The sequence below is a fragment of the Phocoena sinus genome, chromosome 1 (assembly GCF_008692025.1).
Source record: "Phocoena sinus isolate mPhoSin1 chromosome 1, mPhoSin1.pri, whole genome shotgun sequence".
Classification (NCBI taxonomy): Eukaryota; Metazoa; Chordata; class Mammalia; order Artiodactyla; family Phocoenidae; genus Phocoena; species Phocoena sinus.
Window position 1 is genome coordinate 17,722,700 of NC_045763.1, and position 13,032 is coordinate 17,735,731.

The window sequence follows — 13,032 nt, forward strand, 5'->3', positions numbered from 1 at the left end:
GAAGCTTCTAAAGATGACCCACTTTTCCAAACCTTAAATGGGGTCTCAGAGTCTGTGGTATCCTTCTCTTGGTGTGAACTGTAGGGTGGGCCTGAAGGGAGGGGATTGCTGGGACGTTTTGATAGATTGTGGGACAAAGGGATGGGAGAGGTCTGGGTGGCATTGACTGAATTTAAACCGTCTGTTCCTCCACTGGGCACTTACACCCACTCCACAGGGCAGGACGCTCCTGGTTAAGTCTTGTTTGTCAGGAGTGTGGCTACCAAAGGCCAGAGGCCCTGACTGGGTGATTCCTGTAGCCCCCCTGCAGCTCGGCCACCATCAGCCTCAGCAAAGCCCTTAATGATGATGGTGATGAAGACTGTCAGAGCAGGGATGGAACAAGGGGCTGTGTCCTCCCTGAAGGGACAGCCACAGCACAAAACCATAGCTGCACAGACAGGTCCATTCCATGGGGGCGGGGGTGGCTTCCCGAGACACCCCCCCATCTGCACCACCCCCAAACTGCATTGGGAACAAGATGAACAGAGAGAGAGAAATCCAGTGTACAGACAGAAGGGGCTACAGGGAGGGGCTGGTGGGCTCGCTCAGAACAAGGCAGGGAGGGTAGGCCTGGGGTCTGCCTGCCAGGACCCGGCCCGCCCCTGCCAGAGTGACCCCCCCACCCCAGGCCCCAGTGTTAGCGCCAAGGCCCACTCTCCCAAGCGGAGGCCCCAGCCCAGCCCCAGCGCCTGGGAAAGACGCCTGTTTTGTTCCCATCTCCATCCCCCCCCCCACCCCGTTTTTTTTTTTTCATTCATTTTAGTTCGGTCCCTTTCGGAGCTGCAGGGACCCGGGTGGCAGGGCTGAGGCGAGGGGGGTGGCACTCCCGGCCCTGACAGGTAGGGCCCGCCCCGCTTTGGGCAGCCCCTTCCCCCGCCCTCCCCCAGGGTCCCCTTTCCCTGCCCCTGTCAGCCGCGCCAGACGCTCTCCGGCTTTGCAGCATTCAATAAAAATTCAGAAACATTTGGGCTGAAATCGCTGCTTTATCTGGAGGAGCCACAGCGCCGGGAGAGACCACTGCTGCGCGGGGGGAGCCCGGCGTCTCAGTCGCCGGAGCGCGCGACAGGTCCGCGCTCCAGCGCCCGCAAGGCCCCCGGGTGGCCCCGAGGACGCGGGGGGCTGGGGCTCCAGGAGCTCGCGCGGACAGCTGGGGTCCCGGGCGCGCGCGGGGAGCGGCGGCCCGGCCGGGATCCCCCGCGCCCGCGGCTCAGGTGGGCCGCGCCCAGCGCTGGCGGAGCCCGGGTCCCCGTTCTGCCCGGGCTGGATGGCTCATTCTGCTGGCTGCGCGGTGGCGGCGGCTGTCTGTGCGCCGCGCCTCGCCGCTCCCCCCGGCCCCCCGAGCCCGGGGCGCGCGCTCCCGCCCGGGCCGCCCGGGCCCCGCGGCGCCGCGGCCCGAGGCCCCGGGAAGCGCAGCCATGGCCCTGCGGAGGCTGGGGGCCGCGCTGCTGCTGTTGCCGCTGCTCGCCGCCGTGGAAGGTGAGCGGGCGGGCGGGTGATGGGGGCGGGGAGCGGCCGGGCATGAGCGGCCACCGGCGCCCACCTCCGCCCGGCGGCCCGCAAAGTTTGCCCCGGGGCTCGCGCCGGGCGCAGGTGGCCGCGGGGAGGTGTGTCCGGCCGCGCCGGGAGGCGCGGGCCCCACGGGCGCCCGGGAACGGCGGGCGCTGATTGACTGTGCCAGGAGGAGGCGAAGGGACCATCTTGCGGAGGCTTTGTAGCCAGCCCGGCGAGCGCCGCCCAGGGCCGGGGGCTGCCCACGCGCGCTCGCCGCCCCCGGCCCGGCCACCCCCTACGCGCGGGCCTGGCCTTGCTCGGCACGGGGTGGAGGGGCGCCGGCCGCGGGGCCCGGCGCGCAGTTGGGGCTGGAAAGTTTGGCAGGGAACGGAGAGAGGAAGGTACCACGACTGGCTGGGGTGGGGGCTCGCGGTCCGCGCCCCCGGGATGGGGTCGGAGCCCCGAAGAGCGGGGACTGGCAGAGTGGAAGTGAGCGCGCCAGCACCCCCGCTCTGGTGCCTGCCCATCGCCCGCGGCTTACAATGGGGTCCCCTCCCCTGGAGGACTACGGGGGGGGGGATGGGTCCGTGGGCATCTCTTAGCTGCGCGGGGTCTCCGGGCACCCCTGCCGGCCACCGCCCCGCTGGCGGCAGAGCTCAGAGTGGCCGCTGGAGCCCCGGGAACTCTCCAGCTGCCGCCAGGGCCGGACCAGATGCTCTTGCCATGTGTTGGCCTTGGCCAGGGTCTCTGGGCCGTCTCTCCATAGCCTCGTGTGTTGGTCCCACCTGACCCTCAAGGGGTCAGGGTGGCTGCCAAGCCTCCTGAGCCAGCTTGCTCTGGAGGGAAAGTTAGTGGGGTCTGGGTGTGTCCACCAGAAATGGATGAGCCTGTAGGGCAAGAAAGGAATATGGATAGTGGTTCTCATGTGTACAGCTCTTTACAGTTTTCAAACCACTTTACAGTTTATGAAGTACTTTGCAGTATATGCAGAGTACTGTGGTTTACAACGTGCTGCACAGTTGACGAGATACTTTAAGCTTTACAAAGTGCTTTCCCACCCACAGTTTTGTGGATTCCCCAAAATAAGTCTTCCACGAAAGTCAGGTGGGTATGAATCTTACTTCCTTCTAGTAGAAAGGGAAACTAAGGCTCAGAAAAGTCAGTGTCTCACCCTGTGGTCACTGGGTGATAAAAATAGAATGGGGATCTCAAGTCTCTGAAGCTTGTGCTCTGTTCATTTTGCTGGGTCTTCTTGTCCCTACACAGGGTGACCTCTTCCAGGATTCTGCCACCATAGGAGCGAGGGGTACCTTCATCTCGGGCCATTTGGGGATGATGTGAAGCCCCTTTCCTTCTTGCAGCTCAAAAACCCCAAAAATACCAAAACAAAAAAAACCCTGATCGGACCAGGCATGGAGGCTGCAGCCTCTGCGAAAGGCGCAATGGGGGATCCCGTGCTGTAACTTTAGTTTCTCAGTAATGAGTGCTTTAGTGACCGCAGTTCAGGGGGTGGAGGGGTGTCCCTGGATGGCAGCCATAGTTTCTGGCACAGAGGCAGCTGTCCTCCGGCTCCTGGAGGATTTGGCGGCTGCCTGAGGTTTCCCGGAGTGGGGCCACTGGGGCACCAAGGGTGCCATGGGCCCTGGGTGTGGAGCGCAGCCCTGAGGCCTGGTGCTGATGGGAGCTCCCTGGAATATGGCTGAGGTACCACTTATTAGCTCTGGCTTTGGGGAAATGACTCATGCGTTGGCCCGCTATACATTGGGATGTTTACAGTATTATGGGGAGCTTGGCATAAATATTGCTATTCGGGTTGTAGTCAGCGGTGCTGGAGGGGAAGAAAATTGGCCCCTCTCGTGTTGGAAAAGGCCTGGGTGTGTTTTTAATTACCGTGGGGTGGATGGAAGGGCCACGTCTGTCCGGCCATGTCCCTGGGAGGCGGCGGTCGGAATCTGGTGGGCTCTGGCCAGACTCGACCCAGGGCCCTGGACCCTGGACACAGGGCTGATCGGCTGCTGATGTCACAGGAGGGCATGGCTGCTTGGGCTGCCACTTGGGGGGCAGGCTGGGAGGAGGGCTGTGGTCGGCACCCCAGACCTTGCTTCCGGCTCTCCCTTTGCCCCCTGGGCACTAAGGAGTCTAGTCCATTAGGGGTTAAGAAGGAGCTGGCCTAATGGAGGGGGAGGTGGTGCGAGGTGGAGGTCAGAGGCCCCACTTCTCATTTACTATGGGACCCTGGGCCAGCTCCCTTCCCTATAAGGGGCCCAGCTTCTCTGGGTCTAAAATGTTCAACCTAATCTCCTAGGATTCCATCGTATGCACCCTACCTCCCTTCCCTGAGCTTCAGTTTTCTCATCTGTCAAGTGAGGGTAATCATGCCAATGATTAGGCATGTTTGTGAGATTCAGACCAGATAATGGGTGGCAAAAAGTCACCTTGAAGAACTGCGTGGCCTCTGGGGGATGGAAGATGGGGGTGGGCAGTGCTGTTTGTGACACAACCAGAAGAGACAGGATCCTCCCGGGAGTAGCACAGTCCGTAAAAACAGGTCTGAAACTTGGAGTGATGGGAGGGCAGCCCCTGGGGCTCCCAGTACCCAGAGACGTGCGGCCACCACTCCTGGCCCTTCCCCCTCCTCGTGCCCTGTAGTAACAAGGCTGTCCTGAGTGTTAAGGTCTAGGGAATCCCCAGCCTCTGAGAGAGGAGAGAGGGTGTGTGTAGATTTTTTTCAGGCGGGGGAGTCCCTGTGTCAGGATGGTGAGTTTAGTACCTTAGTATCTCCCCCAAACCATGAGACCCTCCAAAGGCAACACAAGTCTGGAGCATCCGGCGTGCGCACTTGGAGAGGATGGAAGTGCGCTAGGGACGTGTCCAACAGAAGACCAGCCGCTAGATGGAATCCAAAAGTTGAAGTCTAGAGAAAACCGATCTCCTCTGTACATTTGTTCTTTTGGTTTCCAAATATTTATGGAGCTTGTTATCTAGCTGGTGTGGTGCTGGCTCCTGGGGCGGGCAGGGAGATAGGGGACAAACTGATGGGGAAACAGTTGGCAAGATATAATGTGGTAAGTGTATCCCAAGTACTGCCAGGAGGAAGTTGTGAACCACCTGGGGCAACAGAAGCCGTTCAGGATGGAAAGCCGGTCACTTCGTCATTTATGGCTTTATTCTTTGCCTCATTTTCTTACTTCCCATTCTCTCTGCAACAAAACTTTGTCAGCCACCTGCCACATTAATGAACTGTGTTCCCAAACGTTAAGGAGGTTAACTTTGGGACTAAGAGGAGGCAAATTCTTTGCCTGGAAACAGCGTGTGTAGAGACACAGAGGCATGATGATTGGGTACTTACTTGGGTGTATCTGAGGGAGATGGGTGTTGAGGGCAGCAAAGGGGGATGAGGCTGAGAATGGAGAGCAGGGCTCGGATGGAAGGCTGAGGAGTTTGAACTTGATGCTGAGGGCAGTGGGGAGCCATTGAATGTTCTTGAGACATTGAGGGACCTGGCCAGATTTGTTTTTGGAAAGATCACTGGCTTCAGTGTGTGGGATATTCAGGTGAGCCAGACCCCGTCCTACCCAGTCAAGAGAAGGCCAGCTTGTCTCTTCCTTGCTAGACTCTGAGCTCCCTGAGGGAGCTCCTCTGGCTCATTTTTGTGTCCACAGTTGTGGTAAAAAGAGCTCCGTTCAAATGCCACCTCCCAGAGGCCTTCCCTGATTACCTCATCTAAAAAAGGCTCAGTTCAGACACTTTCTATCCCTCCTGCTTTGTTTTACTTCAGAATACCCACTGCCATCTGAAACGGTATCAGAGATTTGTTGATTTCCTTTTTTAGTGTCCATCTTGGCCACTAGACCGTAAACTCCAGGAGGGAAGAGGTTTTTGTCTGCCATGTTTGCTACGGCAGCCCAGTGCCTTGAACTGAGCCCGGTCACATGGTGCCCAGTAACTGAAAGACATAATCAGCTAAGGAAGGTTGAATGAGTGAATGAATGAATGTTGAGTGAACAAATGAATGATTATACTGTGTTATACAGTAAGTGTCCGGAGAATGATACAGAGATGGAGGAGAGAGTCATCCGGCTGGGGAGAGGAAGGAAATCTTCCAGGAGGGAGAAGCATAGGGATGATGTGAGCAGGGATCCAGAATGCAGGCCGATGGGGATAATGCAGAGATCAGTTCAGCCAGAGCTCAGGATTCAAATGGGCCAGCAGCAGCTATGTGCTAGGCAAGTCCCCCTTCTTACAGGGGTTGAGGGAGCCTGCCTGCCCCTCCCCCTGCCATACACCTCTTGTCTCTCCCACTCCCAGCCCAGCCCTCTGCTTGGGCATTACCTATCTAAGACCCAGCGACCTTCAGTGGGATTAATTTAGAATTGGTTTCTCTTTTATGTTTATTTCTCCTGCTTCTCATTTTTAAAGGAGGCTGCTTTCATGTATTCGTCTTAGCCAGGAAATCAGGGCTTAGATTTAAAGCCCGAATTCAAAAGCAAGTTGACTTGTTCATTCCTCCATCCATCTATATATTTTAAAAGAGTCACCAGGCACCTCCTTCCTGTCAGGTGCTGGGTGGGAGAAGAGATTCCAGCTTTGGTGGGAAACAAGGCTGGCCAACTTCACTGACTGTAGAGTAGAGAAAAGGCACAGCCTTCTGAGCAATCAGACCTGGGTTCAAATCCCAACACTGCACACTGTGTGCCCTGGGCAAGGAGCTGGACACCGTGTCCTCAGGGGTTCTTGTGGACACCCACATAAAATGGCAGGCTCGTGGCTATGTACAGTAGAGGCTGTTCTCAGCCCCACCAGGGCCCTCTTCCTTGGAGTGCCTATGGGTGTGGTCAGTGATGGCTGTGTCCTAATTTGCCCCCCCCCCCACTTTTTGGCATTCAGATTGTTCAGGCAATGAATCAGCCCTCTGTGTCTCCCCCAACCCATCGCACAGGCTCCTAACTGTCCCTCAGCCTTGGGATGGTGACCCCACAAGTGTGGGCAGGCCTGGAGCCCCATCTCTGCCTCCGTCTTCAGGGCCCTGTTGGGGGCAAATATTTGGTTCTTACAGGGCAGGGAACTGAGGGTGGGGGGGCTCTCAACTGGAGTCCACAGGCCTTCTTAGTTGTGGGGCTCTGGGATCACCCTGAAATTATAATAGAATGTTGGACGTTAATGTGATTTTCCAAGGAAGAGGGGCCTTAGCTTTCAGAAGATTCTCAAAACAGTTGTGAAAACACAAGCCTATACCCAGACTCACAGTGGGGGGCTTGAGTCCTAGGTTGGCCCCGTGGCCCTACTGCCAGCCCCCCTGCCCTGCTGTGGCCCCAGCCCCTCCTAGGGGGTTGTCCTTCCTGGTGCCGTTGGCCCCCGCCACTTCATCAAGGTTTTGCATCAGCCCCAAAGCCAGGATGGGGGCAGGTTCTCTGGGCAGCTATGCTGGGTACTCAGCAAGGCCCAGGGTACCAGCTTGTCATCTCTGCCTGCCCAGAGCTCACCTGTGAGCTTAGGCTGGAGGTCAAACCCCTGCAGGCAGAGAGACCCCTAAAGGAAGGGGCAGATGGAGCTGGCTGGTGACAGGCCTGGGCTGGACAAGGCAGGGGGGCTGTGCTCCCTCAGAGGGTGGAGGGGTGAGACCAGGATGGCCTCCTGGCAGAGGTGGACCTGGCCTGCACCTCTGACCGAGGCCCCGTCCCATCTCGTGGCCTGGCCTGCTTGCCTGACTTAGCTGGAGATTTGGTAGATCCGGATCGAGGCCAGGGATCTGTATTTTTAACTCACTCCCCAGGTCTTTCCATTGGGCAGGCAGATTTGCCCCCCCCCCCCCCCCCCCACCCAGTGCCCTAAGATAAAACACAGGACTCCTGGGAAAGAGGAAGAGAGGCCTCAGCAGGAAGCTGGAAAGGACTGAAATGAAGTGAAATCAATCAGTTAGTGCCCCCGGCCCAGGCTGCCTGCCTGCTGGTGGATGGAGGGAGGCTTGGCTGGGGGAGGGCAGGGCAGGGCAGAATGTTTGCACACCTCTCAGGGGTGGAGTGGGCGGTTGATCGTGACAGCATCTGGAAGCTTCCTGATTGGGATGGGCTATCTGATAAGGCTGCCTTGAAAGCATTTTAGGGTTTTAGGGCCTTCTAAAGCAGGTGCCTTCCGGAGGGTGGAGAGGGGACACCTGTCTCCCCAGTGCTCCTGTGTCACCTGGGGGCCTTGCCTAGACCCCCTTAGCCTGGGCCGTGAGCTTCCTGGAGCCATCTGCAGCCCCGCTGCAGCCCCCTGGGGGTAGGGGTATCCTCAGGGAAGAGACCTTGTCTGCTCTGTGGCCTCGAGCAAGTGATGTACTCTTTGAGTCTCAGTTTCCTGATCTGTAAATGGGAGATACTGCCTGTCAGAGGCTCGTGGTGAGGATTAAATGAGGTCCTGTGTACAGTGGCCAGCAGAGCAGCCTGACCCGCGGCTGTGCCAGTATTCATCAGTTGTCATTACTATGAAATGTCAGCACCCTTACTCCTTGCCGGAGTACTTGCTCCTTTCTCTGAAATCCCAGAGCCCTTTAGGCAAGCCCTGACCACTCTCTCCCTTGTTCCATAAACAGCATAGCCTGGGGGTTACAAGGATGTCTGGAGTCAGACTGTCCTTTACTCTGTGTCCTCTGGTCAGTTACTTAACCTCTCTGAGCCCTGGTTCCGTCACTTCTAAAATGGGGATAATAATAGTTCTTGAGGTGGTTGTGAGGAACGAATGGGTTAATCCATGAAAGATGAAGCTGACAGACTGAATGTGTACCTCATGTGTGATGAGCACGCAGTAAATATTAACTGTGGCTGTTATTTTTCGAAACCAGTGGGAAACCGGATTCAGAGTAGGGGGACGTGGGTGCCGTTTTACTAGGGGACTCTCTCTCCAGCTCTCCCCCTCTTCAGTTAACCCCAGGAAAAAGCCAAAGGTTCAGAGTTAAGTTCTGAGTCTATCTAACTTTTGCTGAGTAGTTGAAAGGCCCCTCTAGCCTGCCTGTCTGGTTCCCATCCAGGTTTTTCTCAAGGGTCCATCCCCACCCCAATTCAGCCTCCCTAATCCCAGGAAAGGGACAAGATCTTCTATAGCTGTGCCCTCCTTCTTGGCCCTATCTGTGCCTGCCAGGCACCAACTTCCATACATGATCATGATAACAGCTCTTAGCTCTGCTAAGGGCATTGTATATGTCATCTCATGCAGCTGCCCCCACAGCCTACCCAGTGCTTTGATTATTACGCCCATTTTACAGATGTGGAAACTGCAGCTCAGAAAGTGACTAGCCCAAGGACACATAACTAGGGAGTGGGAAGCAGGGATTTGAACCCAGGTCTGGAGGAACTTTGAAGCTCATGCTCTTCACTGCCCTTCAAGTGGCCTCTGGAATGTATCTCCTGGCTCAGAGGAAATGCTTGGCTCTGGCGAGGGTCTCCAAGGCAGCCATCCAGCTCTGACTCCATCAACATCCTGAGATAATGCAAGCGGGAGGGTTCTGGAACTCACAAACCTGCCATAAAAATGCAATCTCTGTCATAATGGTCAGAATAATGTTGTTCTAACTTAGACAAATCGGGTGTTAACTCATTACATTGTAAGGGGTGCCTCCACAGAGAACTGAGGCTGTGGAACAGTCACAGGGCCATTTGTAGCTTGTATTTCTAAACCCGTTAGCTCATCAGGTTTTCACAGCAACCCGGTAAGTGGGCGGGAGCCATAGGGCCCATTTTAGAGATGAGGAAACTAAGGCCTGGGGGGATAACAGGACTTGCACAAGGTCAGTGGCCAGAGCAAGCTTGAAGCCCAAGGCCAGTCTCAAGGCCCAGAGATCGTCAATCCAATTTGAATTCTTAGCCAACATTTAAAAATCAAGAGAGTTTACAGAGAAATCCCGTTTCCGGCTTTGTGAGAAGTCAGACAGTCTGGCTTCCCTAGGCCCACATTCCCACATGGCCACAGCTGGCTGGAGCCGAACAGTGGCTGCCTCTTCAGATGGAACACGCGAACACGGTGGGTAGCTCACCACCACCTTGCGTCACACATTTGTGTTACTTGTCTGGCTCCTGTAGGGTTCAAGTTTGCCTCCTAGCTCTGCCCCTGTCTGTCTTGTGATCTGGAGTAAATTGCTTCTCCTCCCCGGGCCTCAGCTACCTCCTCTCTAAAATGAGGAAGTGGGACTCAGTGGTTTTGGAGGCGCCTTCCAGCTCCGGGATTCGATGCCCAGTACCAGGCTCCAAGCAAGGGAGGAGAGAGCTGGAAAAAGGACAGGGCTCTGCCCCTGGGAAGTGTATCAGTTATCCATTGCTGCCTAATAAGCCACCGCAAAATGTACTGTCTCAAAACAGCAGTGATTTAGTATTTCTCCTGGTTCAGTGGATTGGCTGGGTGAGTCTGGGCATTTATTCTGCTCCACGTGGTGTCAGCTGGGAGCACTCCTGAGCTTGCCCTCAGCGAGGCTGTGCCGGAAGGTCTGCCGTGGCCTCACCCACATCTCTGAGGCCCTGGTAGGGAAGGCTGGAAGACCGGGCCCACTCTCTCACTCCTCACGATCTCTCACTGGTCAGTAGTCTACACTGAGCTTTCCCCGTTGGCTGGCTCCCAAGAGGGTAAAGCAGAAACCGTAAGACTTCTTGAGGCCTGGGCTGTAATGTCACAGAACATCACCCCTGCAGCCAAAGCAGGTCACAAAGCCATCTCAGATTCATCCCAGGCTTCCTCATCCGGTTCAGGGAGAGGGGAAATACACTGGGCTTGATTTTCTGTTCCATCGTTAAAGGGAAGCGCCGTTTCCTGCCGACGGTTTAACACACAGCATCTGCCCATGCGTTGCCCATCGTAGTCTTCAGCGCGTCTTTGGAGGTGATGCTAATCGCCCTCCCCCCCGCCCCCCGCCCACTCCACCATGTGCACGCATCTCCTTGTGCTCTGGGCCAACCTGTGGTCCAGACTTAGCTGTAGGCCCCCTTCACGGGAGACGGCTTTGTGTTTAGCGACGGCAAGTATAGTTGGTGGCCACGTGGGAGACAGTCTACCACTGGGACCGACAGGGCAGGGACTCTCCACTTCACCTCGTCCCCTGCTCCACCCAAGGCCTGGTGCATGGTAGGCGCTAAAGAGATGTTTGTGCAGTAAAGGAACCTACAAATTAATTACAAATAATAACCCAGATCATAGCTATTCAAGACCAGGCATGAGGAAGAGGCCCTGGGCTGGTGGGATTGAATTTGGAGGATGGGACCAAGGCGCCCCTGTGGCTTGGAGCAGGTCACATCGCCCCTCTGGGCCTCAGTTTTCTCCTTGGTAAATAGGGGATCATGATTTTACCACCTCAGAAGGCTGTGCCAGGGAGCAGCTGTGTTCTTCATTCAACCGTAAAAGAACCTGTAATGACGCGACTGTGGTTTGTCACTCCTGCCTTGGCCAGGGGCCACTGTAGGAGCAGGGAAGCACTGGAGGAAACCCGAATGTCTAAAGGCATTGGTTGACCAGTTGCTGTTAAACCTAAGTCTGGACTACAGGTTGGCTGAGAGCACGTGGAGATGTGTGCATATGGTGAAGTGGGTGGGGACACAGCTCTGAGCAGTGCCTTCAAAGATGCGTTGAAGACCATGGGCAACACGTAGACAAATTTTATTGTCAAACCATTAAGCAGGAAACAGGGCTTCTGTTTGCTGACTGAACAGGAATCAAGCCTACACAGACAATACATTTTGTTTACTTTTCTTCTTAATTATATGTGGGGAAGGGGCATTTTATTTTATTTTATTTTTTAAAATATTTATTTTATTTATTTTGGCTGCGCCACATCTTAGTTGCAGCATGCGGGATCTTTAGTTGCAGAACACGGAATCTTTAGGTGCGGCATGCGGACTCTTAGTTACGGCATGCATGCGGGAACTAGTTCCCTGACCAGGGATCGAACCTGGGCCCCCTGCATTGGGAGCGTGGAGTCTTACCCACTGGACCACCAGGGAAGTCCCTACACAGATAATATAAACACATAATAAATCATAAGAGTCCTTCTGATACACCTTAGTCTATCTTTTATTTTTAGAAACACCAAAAATATGTTTGGGTATGTTTCTTGTTTGCACAAGGGGAGCTGAATTATTATTTGGGGTCTAGTTTTGTTACCCAAAGTCTAAGTCTTATTCTTTTAGTAAGTGAGTTAAGCCTGCTCATGTTTTATGTTTTTTGGTTTTTTAATATAAATTTATTTATTTTAATTTTGGCTGCGTTGGGTCTTCGTTGCTACGCATGGGCTTTTCTCTAGTTGCAGCGAGCGGGGGCTACTCTTCATTGCGGTGCACGGGCTTCTCATTGCGGTGGCTTCTCTTGTTGTGGAGCATGGGCTCTAGGCACGCGGGCTCAGTAGCTGTGGCTTGCGGGCTCTAGGGCACAGGCTCAGTAGTTGTGGCGCACAGGCTTAGTTGCTCCGCGGCATGTGGGATCTTCCTGGACCAGGGCTCGAACCCGTGTCCCCTGCATTAGCAGGCGGATTCTTAACCACTGCGCCACCAGGGAAGCCCCTGCTCATGTTTATTGATGTAACTGATATGTTTGGTCTCAACTCTGTTGTGATATTTTATAATATTGTGTATTTTATTGGCTGTGCTTCTTTTTCTACCAGTTGTGAATTCTTTACTCTGGTTTATTTAAATATGTTTGGTATTTAGGAAGGTTTTTGGTTTTGTTCTGGTGGTAACCTTTGTACTTATGCCTTCTTTCTTCTGCAGTGTCTAACCTGCTCTTATAGCATCCAGTGTGTTCCTTCTCTCTAGATATTTCCATTTGTGTCTTTTTTATATCTTTCTTGTCTCTACTGAACAGATTCAGTCTTTTCCTTCTTAAACATATTAAACAGTTATATTAAAATAAATAAACAAACAAATAAATAAATAAATCCCAAGAGTCCTGGCTGGAGACCCCAGACTCACAAGCTGTCCGGGTTGTGACTGAGGTGAGCTGGGCGTTCAACAAACAGCAGTGCCCCTGGGAGAGCACGTCTTGTCTAAAGAAGGCAGGTGCTACCCACTCTTGACCGTGTTGCTGTGCCGGGATTGGGGCTCAGTTTTGCCAGATCTTCTGGTTTGCAAAACTCTTTTTTTTTTTTTAATTAATTAATTTAATTTATTTTATCTTTTTGGCTGTGTTGGGTCTTCGTTGCTGCGCGCAGGCTTTTCTCTAGTTGCGGCGAGCGGGGGCTACTCTTTGTTGCGGTGCGTGGGCTTCTCATTGCAGTGGCTTCTCTTGTTGCGGAGCCAGGCTCTAGTTGCACAGGCTTCAGTAGTTGTGGTTCACGGGCTCAGTAGTCGTGGCTCGTGGGCTCTAGAGCACAGGCTCAGTAGTTTTGGCGCACGGGCTTAGTTGCTCTGCGGCATGTGGGATCTTCCCGGACCAGGGCTCGAACCCGTGTCCCCTGCATTGGCAGGCGGTTCTTAACCACTGCGCCACCAGAGAAGCCCTGGTTTGCAAAATTCTGATGTTTATGGAAAAACTGGGTTTTAAATG

General features: G+C 54.7%; 1 protein-coding gene across 1 annotated transcript in view; it reads left to right on the forward strand.

Moving 5' to 3' along the window:
• The first annotated feature begins 1,462 nt into the window (after window positions 1-1,462).
• Window positions 1,463-13,032, forward strand: part of EPHB2 (EPH receptor B2) — a 185,450-nt gene continuing 173,880 nt past the window's right edge. The window contains 1 exon segment of the mRNA XM_032610142.1: window positions 1,463-1,518. The gene's annotated coding sequence lies outside the window, so the exon portion shown is untranslated.